This window comes from Sminthopsis crassicaudata, chromosome 2, assembly GCF_048593235.1.
Source record: "Sminthopsis crassicaudata isolate SCR6 chromosome 2, ASM4859323v1, whole genome shotgun sequence".
Classification (NCBI taxonomy): Eukaryota; Metazoa; Chordata; class Mammalia; order Dasyuromorphia; family Dasyuridae; genus Sminthopsis; species Sminthopsis crassicaudata.
The window spans coordinates 633,024,947-633,047,689 of NC_133618.1; the positions used below are offsets into that span (position 1 = coordinate 633,024,947).

The 22,743-nt window shown below is 41.5% G+C and overlaps 1 long non-coding RNA gene across 1 annotated transcript in view; it reads right to left on the minus strand.

Annotated features, from left to right (window-relative positions):
* LOC141558787 (uncharacterized) overlaps positions 1–22,743 on the minus strand; it is a 354,651-nt gene that overhangs the window by 174,906 nt on the left and 157,002 nt on the right. The window contains exon 3 of the long non-coding RNA XR_012487143.1: positions 7,610–7,646. This is a non-coding gene — a long non-coding RNA (uncharacterized LOC141558787). The remainder of the gene's footprint in view (positions 1–7,609; positions 7,647–22,743) is intronic.

A 22,743-nucleotide genomic window follows, 5' to 3' on the forward strand; every position in this document is an offset into this window, starting at 1 on the left:
ATGTAATTTACCCTCAATTTAGGTTCAAAATATAGGTTTAAAAAGATCTGCACAAATGTAGAGCGGGAATGGCATGGCTAAGCAACAATTTATGTGAGAATAATCTGAGAAATAAGCTAAATAGGAACTGACAGGGGGAAGAACAGCCCAAATATCTAATCCCACTGGACTATTTCAAAAACCATAGTTTCAGAATGTCCAAATGGTACCAGCACCCACCATCCACTGCCCTGGTCAGACCCTATCTGGAGGAGCCTTAAGTTTTGAGAACTTCATTTAATAATCCCACTTTCAATCTAAAATAAGAGAACCAAGATGGTATTGGGGAAGGAATGCTAACTCTGGAATATGAGGCACTGTATTCAAAGCTTGTCCCTGATGTTCATCTGTATGACCTCAAGTAAATCAGTTAACAACTTGGAGCCTCAGTTTCTTAATATGTAAAATGAGGCTGTGGTATCAGATGACCTCAAATGTCCCTTCTAGTTTTAGCTCTAGGATTTTATGATGCTTTGAAAAGGATGACTCAAAGGAGAGGGGGGCCCCCAGATAATGCCATGTAAGGTATGAGGAAAGTTGAAGGAATTGTTGACGAAAAGGTAACTTAGAAAAGACATGACAATTGTCTTCAGATACTTGAAGAGGTAACATGGGAAAGAGAAAGAAATTAGATTTATTCTGCTTGGCCCCAGAGGGCAAAAGTAGGAGAAGCAGGTGAATTGCTACAAGGAAGCAGACATCAGCTCCCTGAAAGGGAGGAAGATACTCAAAATGAAGCTATTTAAATGCTGCATCCTTTATCTACAGAGAAAGTGGATTTGCCCTCACTAAAGGTTACCCTTCCCTGGAGGTTTGGGGATTATTTATAAGCTATGATGTAGGGAGAATTTCTGTTCTTCTTGAGATTGGGCTAGAGTACCCCTGAGGTCATTACTAGCTCTGATTCTTAGATTCTGAGGCTCTAAGAATCTTAAAGTCCTTGAGCCTCAGTTTCCATCTCTGTGATATGAGATCAGATTAAATGATCTCTCCAACAGGTAATATTCTATCATTCTGTGAGCCTCACAGTCAGAACTGAGGGGTAATAGCTGGACACATGGAATGGTGCTGGATTTATAGACAATTCCAGTCTTGAAAATTGGACACTACTGGCAGCGAGAGCTGAGAGACTACTTGAAAGATGATGCAATGAGCTCCTTTGCAATGGCCAGAAGAGACCAAGGTACTATTATCTTGGTGAGTCTTTATTTCCCACCTTCACATCTTCCCTCACGCTGACACACACCCCTCCATACTTCCATATACCTCCCACCCCTCACTCCCAGTGAGCATTTTTTAAGTTCTCAGGAGAGAAATCAGGGGGGGGATGATAGGACAAGGAGCTTGAGCTGAGTTTCTGTGTCTACTTTTCCTGTGAAGAATAACAGGGAGGTGTGGTGACAGGTCTGATTTTTCTAGGGCTACAGAGCCTGCAGGCACAAGGACCCAAGGAACTTGATATCGCCAAGAGAACTCCACGTGTCATTCAAGGCTGTCTAAAGAATTTTTTGACTCAGAATACACTGCTAATTCTATATCCTAAAGGGATCAAAGGGAAAGGGAAAGGATCCATGTGTACAAAAATATTTATAGGAGCTCTTTTTGTTATAGGAAAGAACTAGAGATGAAGGAGTGCCCCAAACTGGGGAACAGCTAAACAAGTTATGGTATATGAAGGTGATAGGACCCTATTGGGCTATAAGAAATGACAAAAGGGACAGTTTCAGAGAAACTAGAAAAATTTATTTGAAGAGATGCAGTGAAGTGAACAGAACCAGAAGAGCAATTTATATAGTAACAACCACATTGTAAAGATAAACAACTTGGAAAGACTTAGGGATTTTGATCAACACAATAATTCATCACGGTTCCAGAGGGTCAGTGATAAATTATGCTACTCATTGCCTGTTGGAAAGATAGTGTTGAAGGAAGGAAGGAAGGGTAGAAGGAAGGAAGGAAGGAAGGAAGGAAGGAAGGAAGGAAGGAAGGAAGGAAGGAAGGAAGGAAGGAAGGAAGGAAAGGAAGGAAGGAAAAGAAAGAAAAAAGGAAAAAAGAATGTAGAGGGAAGTAGAAAGGGGTCTATTCAAACATTTTTAATACATAGAGGAGAACAAAAGAAAGTTATAAAGGAACAGAGGACACAGACAATTGGGACAATTTTGAAAGTTACATATTGGGTTTATTATGTACTTCTACAAAAACAAGCTGTATGTAATAGTGACTCATATAATCCTCTTTTGCAGTTTTATTTTGCATTTGGAAATATTCTTTCAATTTTCTTTTGTGCTGTGAATCTGCATGTTCATGTGTATGTGCATGCACATATATGTATGTCTCTGTGTGTGTGTTGGGCTCAGAATTTTTTTAAGGCAAAGGGGAGCTATGGATTAAACAGCCAATTCCTCAAGAGACACCCTCTGGCTGATTCTCCCTCTCCCTAGGGCAACAGTCACAGCAGAGACACCAAGTTCCTAACACTTAACTTACACAAGAGAGTCAGGGTCATGAATAAAACCAACCCCAAAGCACTACCACTTCTGGGTCTACATATTCTCTCTCCTCCACCTACCATCTTTCTTTCTAACCAAGCCTTAAATTTCCTTCCAAACTCTTTTCAAAATCCATTGCCACCAGGATGCTTCCCTGAGCTAAATGAACTGAGTCCCAATTCCTCTACTCACTATAGCATCTCATTAAATAGCATATTATTTATTCATGATTCCGTGCTCTCTCATGGTTGTGTCTTCTATTCTTTCTAAGAATAGTAGCTATAGTCACCACCATCATATATAGGCCTTCCTGAAGAAAATTGCCATGTCTATGTGCTCAGGCTGATACTAGAACAAGGGAAAAGCAATGCAGGAAACCTGTTCCAGGAAAGGGCACTGATATTTCCATCAGCATTGGGGCTATGCTCAGTGAATGTATTTAAGTGGAGAGAAATAATGCATCCATCACTGATATTTCTCTAGGTCATCCCCTGTGTTTCTGGGAACACAGAGCAATAAACCAAATCCAGATCTCTGATAGCACCTTCTGAGACCATTCCCTTTCTTGTTGGGAAGGTTTAAGAGCCTGACTTTGGGCATCCCCCAAGGGAATGGTCATGCCTTTTCCATCAGATCTGCATCTCCTCCAAAGATCAGAGGATCAGAGAGTTGGAAGAGCCACTAGAAGTCGTGTAATTTACTTAAGTCATGCTGAAGATGAGGAAACTGAGACCCAGAGGAGTGAAAGGACTTTCAGGGAGTGACAGGGCAGCAATCTGACCTCAGGTCCCTGCCTCTAAATCCAGCCATTTTAGCATTCTGCCATATTGTAAAACTTGGGTATCTACCATAAATTGGAAAATTCCTTAGGGAAGGGATGATGTTTCACTCATTAAACCAAGAGATACCTGAGTCTTCAGACTCCTCCATAAATAAGGCCACAAGCTTCTAGACAGGGACCATCAGTTGCTCCATCAGTTCAAGGTCTTCTATATCTTCCCATCAGTGGGATTTTATCTCCTTCCTTTGTTTCTTCCCATAATACCCAGCACCAAGCTCCCCACACATTGGGCTATCACCATGGATTGGACTAGTGACTTATAAAGAGACAAAGCAAATGAGATTTTAGCCTATTCTCATTCCTTCCTGGAGTCAAAGGGCTCCCACAACTAACCGTGATTGTGTGGCTCCTTCTTCATCCCTCTAAGGCATTGCCCAAATGAATGGAACAGCCAGAGGAAGGTATCCTCAGTTGTCCCAGACCCACTCACCCTTGGCTCTCCTTTCCACCCTCTGCCATCTCCCCACTTCTCAGCCACCCTTTGACTTCCTTCCTCCCAAGAAAAAGGTGAGGACAACTCAGCAGACAGAATCACACCCTGACACTGAATTAAAACCAGAAAAAAAATCCTTCCAGGGAAGAAGCTACCCATCAGATCCGCTACAGAGCTGATGTCAAAAGTGACAAAGAGGGAAATTGAGAAGAAAAAAAGTCAACACCGAAATCAAGAGAGACTCCGTTAACGAAAGCTCCTATTCCTGCTTCGCTCCAGCACCTTTTGGTGATATCTCATTTAATCATTTGCTGGGCAGAATCACTGCATAAATATTTATTTTCTCCAGGAAGTGCTAATAATATCCCAGAGGGATGTGCACCTGGATCAGACCAAACCAAGTGGCTCTTGGGGAAGGGTGGAATGAAGCTGGTGGAACCAACCATTGAATAATGGTCAGCCCAGCCTCGGCTTCTCCTGCTGGGGGGAGGGACCCAAGCCAAGATTTTGCCATAATCATTCCCTAATTCTTGGCAAAGGTAATGAAATCCCACAGAACCTGGGGACCTTCAAGGCTCTCTCTTGGATCCTCTTTTCTCCACTTTCAAGGGTATTTATCTTGGGGACTTTATCAGCTCCTGTGGATTTTATTATCATTTCCAGATGATTCTTAAATTGAATTGTCCATCCCTAATGTCTCTCCTGACTTATATCTTACAATACATTAAGATATCTTTTTTTCCTCCATTGCTTCTTCATTCCCCAATTCCCCGTTGTTGTAAAGGGCACTATCGTCTTCCTAGTTACCCCAGGCATCATCTTTGACTTCTCACTCTCACTCCCCATTTCCAATCAGTTGTTCAAACCTGTCATTTCTGTCTTTGTAACATCTCTCTCCTTCTCTCTCTGACACTGACCTCATTACCTCGTGTCTATACTATTGCAAGATCCTTCTGGTTGATCTCCCTACTTCAAGTCTCTCGGTTCTAATTCTTGATTCAATTCTCATCCTTCCTACATCTAGCTGTCAAAGGAATTTTTCAAAAATATAAATCTGACCATGTCAGCTCCCTATTCAATTAATTCCAATAGCTCCCTATCACTTCCACATTTAAATGCAATCCTCTGTTTGGCTTTTAAACCTTTCACAACCAGCCTCTTTCCTAGTTTTACACTTGTATCTCCCTCAGTCCTGTGTACTCTTTAAATCAGTGGCTCTTGCCTCCTTATTATTCCTCGAAGAAGATGTTCCATCTCCTGATCCTGGCCATTTTTACTGGCTGTCCGCCATATCTGGAGCACTCTCTCTCCTTCCCTTTGCCTCCTGAATTCCCTAGGTCCTTCATATCTCAGCTAAAGAGTTACCTTCTCCAAGAAATAGATGGATAGATAGATAGATAGATAGATAGATAGATAGATAGATAGATAGATGATAGATAGATAGATAGATAAAAATGTGGACTAGACTTATAATCTCATTGTTAAAAAGAACTTCCAAGTGAGATAACTCACAAATAATTGCATACATGACATATAGATGTATACAAATATATCATATTATATATCTCTAAGCATGTAAATATATATAGCAAGTAAATACATACATACATATATATATGTATATATATATATATACAGAGAGAGAGAGAGAGAGAGAGAGAGAGAGAGAGAGAGAGAGAGAGAGAGAGAGAGTGCATGTTGTAGCGAATAGGAGGCAGCGACCTGGGTTCAAGTTCCAATTTTGACTGACTGTAACTTTGGACAAGATTTCACGTCTGATTAAGGCCACTTTCTAGTACCATAAGTTTGAGAAACGGATTACATGTATTAATATAAAGATTTTTTTCATCTAGGAATTATTAGAGAGAAACACAGTATATGTTTATATAGACAGAAGGGTAAGGAAAAGATGATGGTATATAAACATGGGAATTGTGGGGGGGGGGAGAAAGAGACAGAAACAGAAAGAAATGAAGAGAGAAGAAAAAAGAAAGAGAGAGGAAAAGAGAGAAACACAGAGATATCTATACAGAGAGAAAGAGAGAGAGACCTGAGTTGTACAAGATATTTTATAGACTGAATTCTAAGGAAACAGAGATGTGCTTGTTGGCCAAAGAAAAATAAGACAACACCCTATCCAAGCTATTAAAATATAATCTTTAGACAACTCTCAATTATTCTCATTAAATAGAGTGAGAGCTTGGGTGGACCATTAGTGATGAACCAAAGGATCACATGATCATAGACCTTGATCTGAACAGGATCCCAGATAAGTCAAGAATCCAGGGTTCATACCATACTGAACCCTGCTAACAATGTAATGAAAGGGCCACAGAATTCTCTCCAAATTCTCATTGTCTTTTAAAAGTAAATCTACCATTGACATGAAGCCATCGCCTCTACCTCACCCTATGTACCCATTTTATACACCCACCCACTATAGCAACCAGGGCTGAGGAGAGTCCCATACCACATTCTGAACCAGATTACTATCCATGCCCAGAACAACCAACACCCTGGGATCTCCAAATCATGAGAATTAACAAGAGATACCTGCTCTAGTTCCCAAATAATCCTGTACCTTCTCTTCCTATTCCTAATGACAAAACCACAGCATTTAGGAAGAGAAGTATGTGAAAGCAAAAAGAGGGCAGCAAAATGGGATGGGAATAGACTAGAAGCCAGATATGATTAGGAGATAGAGTAAAAAAAGGAGAGAAGGGGTTAAAAAAGAGAGAAGAACTGGGGAGACAGAGAGAGACAGACAGTCAGAAACAGAGAGGGGGGGGCAAAATAAAAGAGAGAAAAGAGAAGAAAAGGGAAGTAAAAAAAAAGAATGTAGGAAAAATAGGGACAAAGATAGCAGTTAGGAAGGGAGGGACTATCCTTAATACCTTTTCTTTTCCTACCCCCTCTACAAGTTCCCATTACTCTGAACTCTGCCCTGGAAACACCTGGTTATTACCCAAATAAAGATGGCTGGATGCACAGAGGCCACTTGGGATTATGGGGAAACAGCTCTACTCATTCATTGCAAACTTGCATATTTTTTTTTGAGAGGCAGCAATCTGGCAGTCGGCAGTAAATGTTACAAAAATAATCATACCCTTTTGACCCATTCCATTGTTGGGAATATCCCTTGAAAGTGTTCTTACAATAAAAAAGAACTATTCGTTCATGGATTTTCACAGCAGCATTATTTATAATTGAAAAAAAAAACTAGAAGCAACCTAAATGGCCAACACCAGGGAAATGGTAAATAAATTGCAGCACATTAATGTAATGGAATTCTATAATGCAATTAAGACCGACAAATATGAGGAATGCAAAGAAATCTAAAAGGCCTTTTATGAAATAATGCAGAGTGAAAGAATAAAAGGAAAAAAACCTAAGAAACAAATAGTTGGACCCATTGGATTTAGATTTAAAGCTGAAAAGGACCTTCTAGAGCCATCATATTTTATATAACATGAGAGTCAGTTGAAGGAAGAGGGAATGCTTAGGGAAGAAGGGGCTGATGGGGGGAGAGAACTAAGAACCAGAGAAGGGAAATGATCTGGTTAAGGTCATGTAGACAGCTACTATTGATGCCTTCAAAGAGGAAGAGTAAATGGGAAAGAATGGATGGATCAACGATCCTGAGGGTGACTTAGAACAAATGAAAATTTGTTATGACATTTTATTTGTTGAAATTCATATATTTAAATCTAAATAGCCTCAAGGCAAGTTTAATTAGTTGTATTATTGCTTAATATTAAGTTTATAAGAAATCTTTTTTTTTTAATTTCAGAAACAGAGACCACTTACCTGAGGCAAAAGCTTTTCTCGCTTCTCATGGACAGACCTGTGAGATGGGAGGTAAAAAAGTCATCAGAGATGAAGGGCAAACAGATTTTGGACCTCTTTGGGCCTAATAAGTACCCACCCTAGAATTCTAGGACCCAGGATGGACTCTTCCCCCATTATCTTATGAATCAGTCCATTCTTTATCCCAGAAGCACCAAGGAACACACAGAGGGAAAAAACTTTTCCAAATTCAATTACATTCTATTTAGCCAGTCTTCATTGAGTACTTTACTACCATATGCCAGGATTGAGTGATGTGGAGACTTGGCTCAAACTTTTGAATTGTGTAAGGTTAAAAATGGAAGAGAGGTCACTATGAGCTGTAGATTAGACTTCCTGGGGGAGGTGGGCTTGGATCTGAGCCTTGAAGGATACATCATATAAAGAAAGCCAGAAAGAGGGGAGTGTATTAAAGGAGAAGAGAATGGGCTGGGGAAAGAGTTAATAAGCATGACATGTTACCTAGAAATAAGGAGAGCAGGTTAGCAGAGTGAAAGGCTGGAGTCTTTGGGCAGAGCTTTGAATGCCAAGCACAGCAGCTTCTTGGGGTCCCTTTGAAGTCTCATTCATCTGCCAGACTTTTCTGGTTGCAGCAACAGTGCCAAAGATGGGGAATGCATGGGAGGGAGGGAGGGATGCTGGGGAGGTGCAAGAGGAGAAGCTGCCAACTGCTAGTTCTCCTGCCAGGCGGCAGAACGTTCTAGTTGGAAAATGGAAATGAGTACTGGGGGTTCTCCCCCTCCCTTTTCCTCTACTTCCTCCTCCCTTCTCTCCCTGGCCCTGGAAGACTTGAGAGATTGATCTTAGCCGAGACAGCAGAGATAACTCGATATAATGAACTCCATTCTTTCTCAGTTAGGAGCTTTTAAAAAATTGAAAAGGGAACTGAGGGTGGATGTTGAGCTGCTCTTTCTGTTCCATAAGTCATCTGGACCCAATAGTCTTCACCCCTGAGCCCCTGAGTTTAAAAATGGCCCCTGGCTGTCCCCAGTCCTCTCCCAACTCTTCTCCCCATCCTCCCACTTTCTCGCTTGGGATGCTTTGTTGGAACAAAGGTGAAAATTATCCACTTTCTATTACTGACTCTAAAAATTATTTCTTTGAGGTCAGGAACCAAGTCCACCAGGAACCCTGGGCTGTCTTTTTCCTTCTCTGGCCCTTTTCCCATCATAGCTTGAATTCTCCCAGTCAGCATGAGGTAGAAAAAAGTAGACTCAACTCTCTGTGTCTGCTCTATCTCTCTGTCTCTTCCTCTCTGTCTCTCTCTCAATCCCTTTCTCTCTGTCTCTATTTTTGTCTTTCTCTCTTTGTCTCTTTCTTTGTTTATCTCTCTCTCTAGTTCTGTCTCTCTGTCTCTGTCTCTCGTACACATACACACACAGGGTGCTGTTTACATCATATATATCCTGTATAGACAAAGTTATCTGCATGCTGTCCCCTCCATTTGAATGTATGCTCCTTGAGGGCCAGGACCATTTTTTCCTGTTCTTTATATCCCACCACATAGTGAACACTTAATAAATGCTTGTTGATTAACATGTTAATTGTTCTCAAGGAGCAGACTGCCTCCCACTACCCCTCTCTCCCAGCAGGTCACATGAAAGTGGTAGGATTAGACTCAGTCTGCTGGTCTCTAATTGGCAGAAGTAGGAATGGTAGGAGGGAGTGAGGAAGTAACAGAGAGGCTTTGATATAAGGAAAATTTTATTTATGGAGATGTCCAAAGAAAGAGAGATGAGCAAGAGCATGAAGAATAGGAAGAGAGGGAAAGGGAGGAGGAAGGGGAAGAGAATAGCCAGCATTTATATAGCACTCTGAGTTTTATAAAGCACTTTACAAGTATTATCTCATTTTATCATCATAACAACCTTAGGAAGTAGGTGCTAGTACATCTGTACAAAATATAGAGAGCACAGAAGGAAGATAATTTCTGAGGAGAAGGCATTGTAGCTGAGGGCACTGGGAAAGGAATCCTGTAGAAAGTGGGATTTGAGCTGAGTTTTGAAATGGAAGCTAGGGAAATAAAGATGCAGAGGATAGCAGACAGGGGGCACATCTTATGCAAATACAGGAAGAAAGGAGGCAGAGTTTCATACTGAGGACAAGGAAACACAGGGCACAGATCAGATTAAAACATAAGGACAATGGAGAAGTGAAAAGGAGTAAGATTGTGAAAATCTTTAAATGCCCAACAGGGGGCTTTATACTTGATCCAGGAGGTAATCAGAGGGCACTGGTTTATTGAATTGGAAGTAGTTAACATGGTCAGACTTGTCTTTAGAAAAATCACTTGGCAGTTGAATGGAGGCTGGATTGGAGTGGAAAGAGAAGTGAGATAGAGAGAACCATTAGAATGCTATGCGCTAATCTGGGTAAGAAATGATGATAGTCTATGTTTGGATGATGGCTGAGTGAGTAAAGAAAAAAGAATGTAGAGCAGAGATCGTGTGAAGGGATAAGTAACAAGACTGAACAATGAATATGACCAGTGAAGGAAATGGAAAATAGTGAAATTAAGGGGGAAATAAGAATATTCCACACTGAGTAGAGCAATAATTCTCAAAGTATGGTCTAGAGACTTCCAGAGGTCCCCAAGATCCTTTCAGGGAGTCTACAACATCAATGTTATTTTCATAACAAACATAATAAAATGTTTTAATTTATAATATGATAAATATCAATAGATAGACTCCATGTAAACAAAATATATATGAGGTCACAAATAATTTTTAATATTATTCAGAGGTCCTGAGGATAAATTTTTGAGAACCATTGATCTAGGGTACCCTAAACTTCAGAAATCAAAGAGGATGATGGTTGAAAAAAAAAGGCCAGTGGATTTTGCAATTAGGTCACTGGAAGGTAATTTTAACAGAGTGCCAGGGAAGAAGACTTCTGGGGATTGAGGAGAGAATGGAGGATCACACATGAACTATTGTAAGAGAAGAAAGCAAGATTGGACAATGAGAGGCCAGACTTAAGAGCATAGCCATGTTGGCCCTTTGTGATAGGTTTTACTGAGCATTAACCGATTTTTTCCCTGCTGGGTTCTAGCCCACATGTGAAATTTTAGAAACCTGTTCATAACCATATCAAGTAATGATGAAGCCTTCTAATTGGCCACATATCTAGAAGAGCTGATACTTCAAGAGGTAATGAGCCAGCTTTGCGTTCACATAGAAAAAGGATGACCAAATGATGTCTCACTATTTCTCTTCTTGGTTGTTAGTGAGGCCAGAACTACTATGAGCTGCTTGGCAGAACAAACTTTGGGTTTGATGTAGCTATAAGGAAAAAGAACTCTCAACCTAGGGAGTCCATGGATAGATTAGAGAATTCTGTCAACCCAAAAAGAGAATTCTTTACTTCAATATACTTCAAATACAATTGATTTTCTGTGCAATTCTATGCATTTCATTTTATCCACTTAAAAATATTATTTTGAGAAAGGATTCATTGGCTCTACCCAACTGCCCAAGGGAGACATGACACAAAAATGTTTAGAATCTTTGCTCTGGGGGGTCTAATTAACCTACTTGTGTCTGTCTGTGTTTCCTGGCTGACCTCTTACCCTGAAAAGATGCCAGTCCCAGTTTTGATGTCTCCAGGACTTATGAACACATAACAAGGTATAGTCATCACTGGTGAGGGTAGAATTAATAAGGATCAATTACAGAATCTCCAAATATCAGAAGTCGAAAGTAATTCAGAAGCCACTAAGTCCAATCCATTCTGAAAAAAGGATGTATTCAGAAAAATACTTGGTAAAGTGATCATTCAGCCTTCTCTTAAAGAGCTCCAGTAATGGAGAACCAATTACCTCCTGAAGTAGCATCACTTTCCACTTTGAGATAATTCTAATTATTTTAATCAAAATGAAAATGTATTTTTATAGGTTCTATGCATTGTTCCTAGCATTGCTTTCTGGGGCCAAATAGAACAATTATCCTTCTTCATCATGGAAGCCCTACATATTCTCGGAGATCCTATCCCTACTTCTACAACTCCTAGTTTTCTCTTAGCTAAGTGATATCCAAAACAGGCAACTAGGTGGTACAGTAAATAAAATATGTGGCCTGGTACCAGGAAGACTCATATTTTTGAGTTCAAATCTGGCCTCATACATTTAACTAGCTGTGTGACCCTAAGCAAAATGAGCTTGAGAAGGAAATGGCAAGCCATTTTAGTATCTTTGCCAAGAAAACTCCAAATGGGATCACAAAGAGTTAGACATGCCTGAAAAACAAAATAAAACAAAACAAAAAACTAAACCACAATACCTAATAACATTTTTCTTAGTTTAGTCATAAAGAGAAAGATTATTAGCATGTTCTTTATGAGATCTTCATGATAACATTTTATATAAAAACATACTTTCACATACGTTAGTAATGTTACTCTATAGCTCTCTTTCTCTACCTATCCCTCCCTGGTTTGAGTATTAGTATCATATTTGTGTCATAAAATAATTTTAGTGAAGCTCCTTCTTTAAAGATTTAAAAAATTCATATTTAAAAACTCAGAATGCATTTGGCCCAGTTCATTTATGATTAGCTCACTTTATTTTTCAAGGATTAGGTTATTTAGGTGCTATATTTCTCATTTTCCTAATCTGGTTACTTTATATTTTTTGTAGATATTTATGAATTCTTTTCAAATTCTCAGTAGTGGGTTTGTCAAGCATTCCTCTACTGTGTATAATTGTTTCTGAGCCATTCTTATGTAGTATGTTCCACTGATCTAGTTTTCTCCTTTTTAAATAGTACCAAATGGTTTTCATAATTACTGTTATGTAATATAGTTTGAAGTCTTGTAATACTATGCACTTACCATTCCTACGTTTTCCACTATTTCTTTTTTATATTCTAGACCTTTTTGTCTTCAAACAAATTGTCAAGTTTTTTTGTCTACTTCTGTTAGTTTGGTACATTACTGAATTTCTAAATGTATTTAGCTACCATCATTATGTTTATTATATTGACATATTCTATCCCTAAATAGTAAATTATTATATAATTATTTAGGGGAGGAGCTAGCATGTTCAGGAGTATAACTATGAAGGTGAATGTGGAGTTAACGCACAAAAGGGATGTCAACTGGATAATGAAGAATGTTGTAAGCCTCTAAGAGCAGCAGCAGCCTCAGCAGCTTCAGGATAATAACTTTTCCTCAACTCCCTTTAAGCAATTACCTTACTGTGCCCAGATCATCTACAATTTCCCAGTGGTCGATGAAAGCTGAGCTAAGGTGGAAGGCTCCTGACCACATTATGGGAGCTGATTGGTGGATTTATTATATATCATCCCTAGGGGCTCTCAACCTAGTGAGCTTAATGGGAGAGAAAGGAAATGGGTGTACCATCATAATATAGGAAACAGCAATGGAGGGAAGATTTTTAAGGGGGCAGAGAGAAGAAAAGAATAGGAGAAGGGAGAAAGAACACTGAAAAAAGATGAGAGAAGAAAACTGAAGAGAGAAAAAAAGAGAGGAGAACAAACAACAGAGGAAAAGAAAAGAGAGGACAGTGCGTAGTAAATAGAAGGATGAGGAGGGAAAATGTGGGAGAAAAATGGAAATAGTAAAGAGGTAGAGAAATACACTAGTGAAAGAGAGTGGACTCAAGTACTACTCCTACTTAGTTTACTAGCTCTGTGATCTTCAGCAAATTTATCTCATCTTTTTTTTTTCCCATTTCAGCACTATCTTGTGGGAGCCTTCCAGGGTATCCCTTGTTTTCATAGAGTCCTAGGATGTCAACTTGTAAGGGACTTACAAGCTCAACTTCCTCATTATTAAAAAAAAGAGCTTCAGAGAGCTTTAGTCACTTTTCTAAGGCCACACAACTGGTGTTAAAGGTAAAACTTTTTGAAATTTCCTGACTCCACGTTCAGCCCTCTTTCTTTTGTACCACATTGCCCCTGAACCAGATTTTGGGCACTGGTCTCCTTCATAGATCCTATGTGAGGTCTGTTCTCTGTCCTCCAACTGCCTGACTATGAAAGATGTGGGGGTGACATGAAAATATTATGGCATCAGGGCAGTTTTCAAAGATCTGGAAGGATGCCTTGCTCTGAAGGAAGCAGTCCTATTTCCAAAGGATCAGACCAAGAGTGCTAACGCATATCATAACCCTCTCAAAAGAGATTCCCCCAGAATTCCTGCTACCCCCCCATCCTGACTCTGGGACCAAGAGAGAAGGCAAAGCAAGTTGTTATAACAATAATAAACTGTAAGATTTCCTTCCAACAACTATGTGTGGTAAGTATCAGACATACATGGAAAATACTCTTACATAATATTTTCTTCACCCCTAGGCAAAATACAAGAGCTACAGGAACATGGAAAGCAGATTGAGGAGGATTGACCAAAGTGACCACAAAGGATATTGGAGAGGGGAATAGTTATGCCTCCAGACAAATGTTAGAGAAGTTCCAGGGTCAAGGTGGGAGTTTTGGAAATTGGAAGTGGCCGACCGACCAGGAGATTTGCTGTAGGAGCTACAGGACCATGTAAAAAGATCAGAATTCATACCAAAAGAGTATATGAATAGTGGCAGGGGCCCAGATGCCAGCTAGAGAGAGCAAGCTGGCCCCAGGAGAGAAGCAGGTGAGCAGTGAGATACAGACCCTGCCTCTGCTTTCTCTAACATTACTAGGATCTTATTAAGGTTTGCATTATATAGGGACTGTGACTAAACCTCTGGGGGAAAAGGAAAATAGAGCTTTCTAGAAGGAGAGCTGTAATTATTGTTTTACTAAAGAAACTCAGAGACAGGTCCCTTTCTGTTTTTTACTGCCTTTAATAAACCTGTCCAATGGTTAATGCTTTTGTTAGCCTCAATGGTTGCAGATTCTGGTGTTCTCAAGGGATTTTAGGTAAGGCTTTCAAACAAAATATAGAGATTAGGATTACAGAAAAATCCCCCAAACTGAATCCAATCCACATGCCAAATGCCAAATGGGTCCAACACTTAATCAGATCACACACTCATTTTGTAGGTGAAGAAACCAAAGACCACAAAAGTTAAATTGACTTAAGATTACACAGTTCAAAAGAGTGTCTTGCAAGCATTTTGCTCTATTTACATCTTCCCCAAATTGGAGAGTTCTCTCAGGCCTAGTTTTAGTGGCCCAGCTTCATCTGCCCTAGGAGAATTCCTTTCCTTAGGGCATTCCCTCCCCCCCCACACACACACACTAATCTCCCAGGATTCCCCAGTCTTGAGAGGCTGGAAGGGAGGCTCCCTGAGAGGCCCACCTGACTAAGAGGAGCATCCTAATGTCTTGGTGACTGAAAAGAAGCCATAGATTCTGAACATTTCTCAGCTTAGCTAGCAGCTTGGCCAGGTGTGAAATGCTAGGAATTTGGAATGAGGAGCCCATGGAACTCATACAAGGAAATAGCTGGCAAGGCTGTGAAGACCATAAGTTTGGTACAAAATCTTAGCTAAAGGGATCAGAAAGGGGATAGGATCCCATTGAATCTTCTAAATGCCAGAACCAACAACCCAAAGAGCATTGACCCCTTAGGCATCTGAAAACCTGAAATCAAGTCCTAGGTCTTATATCTATATGTGAACCTCACTCTCCTCATCTGTAAAATGGGTCCAATGGCACTTTCATTACCATCTTCTCTAGGTCTTAAAGTAAACACTTTCTGAACCCCAAAGCTTTATTAAAACATAATGGTTTGACATGAAGCAAAGTGGGATTGTTGTACAATAAAACCTATGCTCAATCTCAAGCCTCTGTGACCCCAAGCAAGCCGGTTGACCTCTAGGTCCAGAGGGGAATGTTCAAAGATGGAAAGTTTAAGAGCAGGTGCCAACTGGTGTTTTGTTAGAAGCCTTTCTTCTTCCGGTTTCCTAGGTCAACAAAAGCCCAGGGACCACGCGGGAAAATTATATCAATCAGAGTCAGCCTCAGGTGTAGGATAGGAGGGCAATGGCACATTTGGCACGCTCCCAGGGAAGAGAGAAAGGCAGGAATGGCTTTCTTTTCCCCCTTCCCCAACCCCTTTGCCTGGTAGAGATCTAAGACTTCCTTCTTAAGGAGTAGTCTCTCAATTGTAACCTCAAGAGAACTTAGATCTGGGTGTAAGGAAATGGGGAATTAGAGCTTTTCTGTAAAGGTGCACTGGGACAAATTTCCACAAGCTGAGGGTGGGTTGGTTGCCATTGATGGAGCCTGGCAAAACCGAGGACTCCAACTTGATCTTATAGTTACAGAATCCGAAGCAGTTCTCCCCTTTTGGGCTCCCAGTGGGTGGGGACTTTTTGTATTCAGCACCTCCATCACCCTGGGAATGAGAGTGGGTTCTGTTTCCTCCCCATCCTGAGGCCAGAGGCTGAAAGCACCTCCCCCATATGCAGGGGACTGGAGCACAGAATGTCAGAGCTGGAAGAGACTTAGCCTTTAGATTGTAAAAGTTAGAACTGGAATATTAGAAATCATCTACCCCTTTTGCATTTTATAGCTAAGAAAACCGTGGCCCATGGAGGTGAAAAGTCTGGTCTGATGTCACCCAGATGATATAAATTCAACAGAGTTAGAACCCAGGCATCCTGACTCCCAGCCTGAGTGAAGAAGGAGAGAGCCATCATGTAGAATGGAGGAGGGGCTGGTGCTCTGGAAAGCTCCTGCCCAAACCTCCCCCCCCCCCCCAGACCTGTACTGGTTCAATTGGGTAGCCAGTGGCCAGACGGAAGAGGAAACCTGGCTGGGACCATCAAACACCGTTTGATGTTGGGTACCTAAAAAGGAGGAAGAAGAGAGAGGCTGGGGATAAGGCCACGCTCAGAACTGGAGCCAACCTTTGATCACTGCCTTTGGAAACCCTCCCCCTTCCAGACCCCAGTTGCTCATTTGAATATCACAGGCAGTCCCAGCTCTGGCTCTCCCCCTTCTTAAAGCTACAGACTCATCTTCCCCCAGCTCAGCTTACTGAGGGATTGGCCTGGAAGACATGGTTGAAGAAAAGTGGGCAGAAGACTCTCCAGGGCCATCTTTGAAAGATCCTGATGAGGAAACTGAGGCAAACAGCTAGAGAATATTGGAGGCTGGATTTGAACTTGGATCTGCCTAATTCCAAGTACACTCTAACCACTGTACAATCTAACTTTCTCTGGAGAAGAGAAAGAAGGGAAGGTCTCCCTAGTCTTGGTGAGCTCCCAGACTAATATGGGGGAAGAAGGGAAAGTCAGCTCATAATAGACTGATAAAATAATAACACAAGACCAAGGCAGAGGCAGAGCTCAGAGACAGGATGGATCAAGTATCCATCCAGTGGTGCTGACAGTGGGCTCTGGAAGGTTAAGAGTTTGAGAGAACACTGTGCATGAGCCTCAGGGAGGAGGGCATTGTGGGAAGGTCCGGCTCCCACTGTGTTGGGAGGTTCACAAGAGTCCCAGATGTTTTCCAAGGGAGGAAAAAGAACATGATAGCTCTCCCCTCAACTTCTATACTGTGATTTGTCTGAAAGTCATCAGATGTGGTGAAAGAACAACCCCAGGCTGGGAGGCTGGTACAGCTTCTGCCCCTTAACTGAGCACATTGTTGTTTCTTTCATCTGTAAAGTGATGGAGTTTGATTAGATGGTCTTGAAGTTCCCTTCTGAGTCTCAATCTTTTGACATCATGAGAGGGAGGGAATCACAGGATGATAGATTTGTCGGGGAGAAGGGACTTCTGAGGTTCTAGTCAAACCCCTCCCTCTTACTTTTATAGGAAACTGAGATTGAGACTTATTCAAAACTCCATGAGATGAGATTTTAACTCAGATTCAATGATTCCAGAAATCAGCACTTTCAATTGAGCCACACTGCCTCCAATATGTGGTCAATATATATATATGAATGTGGATTTAGGGCTATAAAGGACCATGGGTGTCATTGATGCAGTAGATAGAGGCCTGAGCCTGGAGTCAGAAAGACCTGAATTCCAATCCTTTCTCCTGAACTTAACTGTGAGATCCTGAGCTAGTCATTTCACCTTTGTTTACCTCAGTTTCCTCATCTGTAAAATAATGGTACCTAGTTAAATAGGACTATTGAGAGGATCAAATGAGATAACCCATGTCATCTTAGATGGGCTATAACTATCACTCCAGCCTCTTCATTTCACAAATGGGGAAACAGAGACTTAACGAGTGACTTGAACTCCTCATCTTGCCTCTCATTAGAGTCATTGTTGGACTACTTGCATTTAGGCTGGGGACAGCTTCCTAAATATTATTTATCCTCACAATAGCCCTGCAAGTTAGTGCTATTATTATTCCCAGTTTACAGATGAGGAAACAGGCAAACACCCAGAATGGAACCCTAATGTGAGGACTTCATTAGAAGAGCTATTTTCTCTTCTTTTCTGCCCTATTCTCTGCCTGAATAGAACTGCCTTCTCAATAAAGACAGCTCAAGAGACTTGGCCACTGGCCTTCCCCTGCCGATCCCTGATGGAGACTGACTAATGATTTCCCCTCCTGTGAGGATTTACTGGATTCAAATTAGACCAAGAAGAAGAATATCGAGCGGCTGGTTGGGAGGTACGGGAGAATTGGGATGTCAGATCTCCAGCTCTTGGACAGATCCCAACATGGAGCCTGGGATGCCCAAAGTGATTGAAAGATTCAACTTGAGGAGAGTGATGGCGATGGAAGCAATATTCAGATGTCCAAGATATAGGGTGGAGGGCAGTATTAAATAAGTCCGTGTACAGGAAGAACAGGTCTCAAGTAATAACTGGACTGCGCTCTTCTGTACATGGAGTTATTCAATACTGGCCCTCTACAATATAGTCCTCTCATTTGATGTTAAACTCCTTGAGCACAGGGTCTGTGTTGTCCCTTTCCATCTTTAACGATAACTCCCATTTCTAAAGTGCAACCTTCTGAGGGAGGAAGTGCAAGAATGATTAGCCCCATTCTAAAGATGAAGAGACTGAGTCTTAGGTAAACTATCTGCTAAGTGGCAAATCCCAGACTCAGCATCAGGTCTTTTGTCTACAATTTCATCTTTGCTGTTTTACTAACCACTTTCCCATAAGTGCTAAGTGTCAAATACTGGTAAAGACTGGAATCCATGGAAGAGATCAGGAGAACCCAGGTAACGTTGAGGCATCTGGGCCTGGCATCCCTTAATAGTTTATGTGCCTACAATAGGAATCAAGCTCCATCTGGAAGCTACCTGCCATAAATTAGCATCAGAGATTCAGGTTTACCAGACCTGAGTCCAGAGAATTTGTTAATAAAGGCCCAATTAGTCAAGCCATCAGCAACAATGTGGATTTGGGTTTTTTTAAACTTCACTATGTGTTGTTGAGGGGATAAGAATCTAGGAACTTTTGTTCATTGCCTTCCCTTCTCTTCCCTTCTCCCAAATCTTTCCTTTTCTTTCTGTCTTTTTAGGTTTTTTCTCTTAGGGCACAGCACAGGTCCCACATCTTCTCTAAGGCCCTCGTTGACTAACCCAGCTCCCAGTCTGTCACCTTAGCCCCAAATATCCCAGATTATCACATCTAAAGGGGACTTAGAAATCTGCATCATGGAGGAGAAATGGAAAATGGAAGGAAACCCACAGTCTGAGTCTGTATCTAAGCAACAATCACCATTACAACTCCCCCAACTTTCAGCTTTCATTTGAACATTCCCAGTTATAGGAAACACGCTGTCTCATGTAAGAACTCATGCCATTCTTGGACAGTTATGATTATTTGGAAGATCTTCCTTAAATTGTTTTCTCTAGAGCCTATTGCTTCTAGTTCTCCCTGGAATCAAGTAGAAGCTAAATCCCCCCTTTAAGTGGTAACCAGGAATCCTGGATTATACATTTGCTGCTGTATTACCTCTGTGTAAAAATGGAATTGGGCCAGATGGTCCCGCTCAGATCTTCAATAAAGATGGCTCCTCTCAGCTCCCCTATACAGATGGGATTAGGCTAGATGGCCCCTCTCAGGTCCTCAATAAAGATGGCCCCTCTCAGCTCCCCTATAGAAATGAGATTGGGCTAGATGGTCCCTCTCAGCTCCTCAATAAAGATGGCCCCTCTCAGCTCCCCTATAGACATGAGATTGGGCTAGATGGTCCCTCTCAGCTCCTCAATAAAGATGGCCCCTCTCAGCTCCCCTATAGAAATGAGATTGGGCTAGATGGTCCCTCTCAGCTCCTCAATAAAGATGGCCCTTCTCAGCTCCCCTATTTTGATGGGATTGGGCTAGGTGACCCCTTTCAGCTTCAAAATCCCATAATGCTCCAGTCTAAGAGTTCTGACTCTGCAATAGAGGAAGGAGAAAGCAGTATCCATCTTTGTAGATTTCAGGGGGTCTGTAACTTTGGATAGAAAAAAAAACTTGTCTTTATTCCAATTTAATTGGTTTTCTTTGTAACCCTATGTTTTATTTTATGCATTTAAAAACATTATTATGAGAGGGACCATTAAGTTTCACCAGATTTCCCAAGGGATGAATCATATAAAAAAGATTAAGAAGCTTGGGTCAAATCCAAATTCCTTAACTTAGGGAGGGGAAAACTGAGGCCTAGAGAGTATGAGACACTTTTAAAGGTCCCATGGCAAGTCGGACTTGAAGGATTTCAGAGCTAACAGGGACCTTGTAGAGCATCTCATCCAAACACCTCAATTTACAAAGGAGGAAACTGAGGACCTGAGACAGGAAGTGATTTCTCAAAGCACACAAAATGAGCCTGCAGCTCAGAATTCGAACCTGGTCCTTCAGATTCCAAGTCCACACTGGCCACTGGCCCTCTGTGGGGAATCTGGTCTACACAGTCTCTTGCTGTTCTCAGAGAACTCTATGAACTCCCAGAGGAGCAGATTGTGTCTCCCCCCTTCCTGATCTGCCTCACAGTGTAGCCGACCCAGGACTGTGGGCGAGAGATTCTCAAAGACTGGAAGAGGTTGTTGGCCCTGCCTGAGCAGGGAGAAGGAGGGTGGTGGCCCTGGCCACTTGGGGGGAGGAGGTGGGGCTGCAGTGGTGAGGTGCCAAACTGAGGTGGCACTACCTCAGGGGCAATTAAGCCCTCCCCCACTTCCCTCTGCCAGCTGGTGGCTGGAAAGGCTGGGGGCCGGGCCCGGCGGCGGCTGGCAGGGTTGTCGGGCATGATTGATGGTACCATTCAGGAGGAAATAAATTCCAAAGCTCTCGCACGGGGTGAATTGGGGGGTGTATCCATCTTAAAGATACTTAATGAATGTGCCAGGCTGCAGTGGATGGCAGCAAATATATCTCCCCAGCTAGCACTCCTGCCTGCCTCACCCTCCCCAGGCTCAGGCCCAAGCCTGAGCTTCTCGGTGATTTTTGTGCATATTTCCAACATTCCTCGGAGGCCTTGCATCGATTGCCTTCCCTCCTTGCAGCTCTGGCTGCCATCTCTAGACCTCTCCTTTCTCCTTATGGGCTCTGTAGTTCCCATAGGATCACCTGGATGGATGCACAACTCACCACCTTTACCCCATGCCATTCTTGCTTGTTACCATCTCCATCAGTATGTAGGACACTAGAGCCTGGAAAGACCTTCTAGATCATCTCCTGAAACCCCTCAGACTCCTTTTACAAAGAAGGAAACTGAGTCCCAGAGAAGGAAAGAATCTCAAGATCCTCCAGGGTAAATGTGTGAGGTGGGAGATCCAACACCAAAAGCATTCCTCTTTCTGATGGAAATCACTGGTTAGTCACTCCGTCCTTTTCCAGAGAAGGAAAGTGATTTTCCCAAATTCACCCAGCTAGTCAGTGACAAAGGCAAGATTTGAACCCAAATCTAGGGTGCTTTCCACTGTATCCCTCACCTTGCTCCAGAGCTGATGGAGACACCAAGGTGGACACCAAAGAGCTGTGGATTTGGAATCATTGAAATATTATGCTATTAATGTGATAACTTTGGGCAAATTATTCAGTCCTTCAAGGGTTTGCTTTCTTTAGGAAATTAAGGGAGCTAAACAGAGTGACCTGCAAACCCTTCCATTCCTATATCAATGATCCCATGAAAAATCTAACATTCAGAGAAGTCAGTGTCTTGTCCATGATTATAAAGCCCATAAGTGGCAGAGCGAAGATTTGAACCCATCTCCGGTTTCCATCCCCATGTGCCTTGGTGCTTCCTAAAGAATAACACCCTTTGCAAAATCTCCAACAATTAACAGTCTTCACTAGAAGATTAGTCTTTTTTGTCTATTCACTTTTCAACAGCTCTCCCCACTACTCTCCATCCTCCACTTAGCTGACAAAGTTATTTTCTGAAAACAAAAGACCTCACTACATCGCTGAACTACTCAATAAACCCCAATGGCTCCTTATTGCCTCAAAGATCAATTATAAATTTCTGTGTTAGCCAATTCGATTCCAAACCCCACTGCCAGTCTCATTATGGATTAATCCTCTTGAATCACTTTACACTCTACTCAACCTGGCTGTTCCAAACATCATAAATCTGATTGTTCCCAAGAGTCCTTACAGGGCCATTTTCTACCTCCACACCTTTGTGTGCTGTCCTCATGCCTAGAACTCATTCTCCCCTCACCTCTGCCTCTAGAATCCCCTAGTTTATTCAAAGTTTATCTCAAGATAACCTTCCACATGAAATTTATCCTGCACCCCCCAGATGCTCGGACTCCGTCCAAAATTATGTTGTACTCATTTTGTATATTCTATGTATATTTTTTTTCTGAATTCAATAGTATTTTTTCCTAATTTTAGGCAAAGGTAGTTTTCAACATTCATTTTTATAAGATATTAAGTTCCAAAATGTTTTCTCTCTCCCTCCTTTAATTCCAAATTTTTTCTCTCTCCCTCCTTTAATTCCAAAATTTTTTCTTTCTCCCTCCTTTAATTCCAAATTTTTTTTCTCTCTCCCTCATTTAATTCCAAATTTTTTTCTTTCTCCCTCCTTTAATTCCAAATTTTTTTCTCTCTCCCTCCTTTAATTCCAAAATTGTTTCTCTCTCCCTCCTTTAATTCCTAATTCCTCAAGTCAATGATCAATATGAAATAGATTAAACATTACATGTATATTTTGTCTCACCCAAGAGAGTGCATATCCTTGAAGGCAGTTCATCAACTACCAAGCATTTATTGAGCACCCACTGTATGC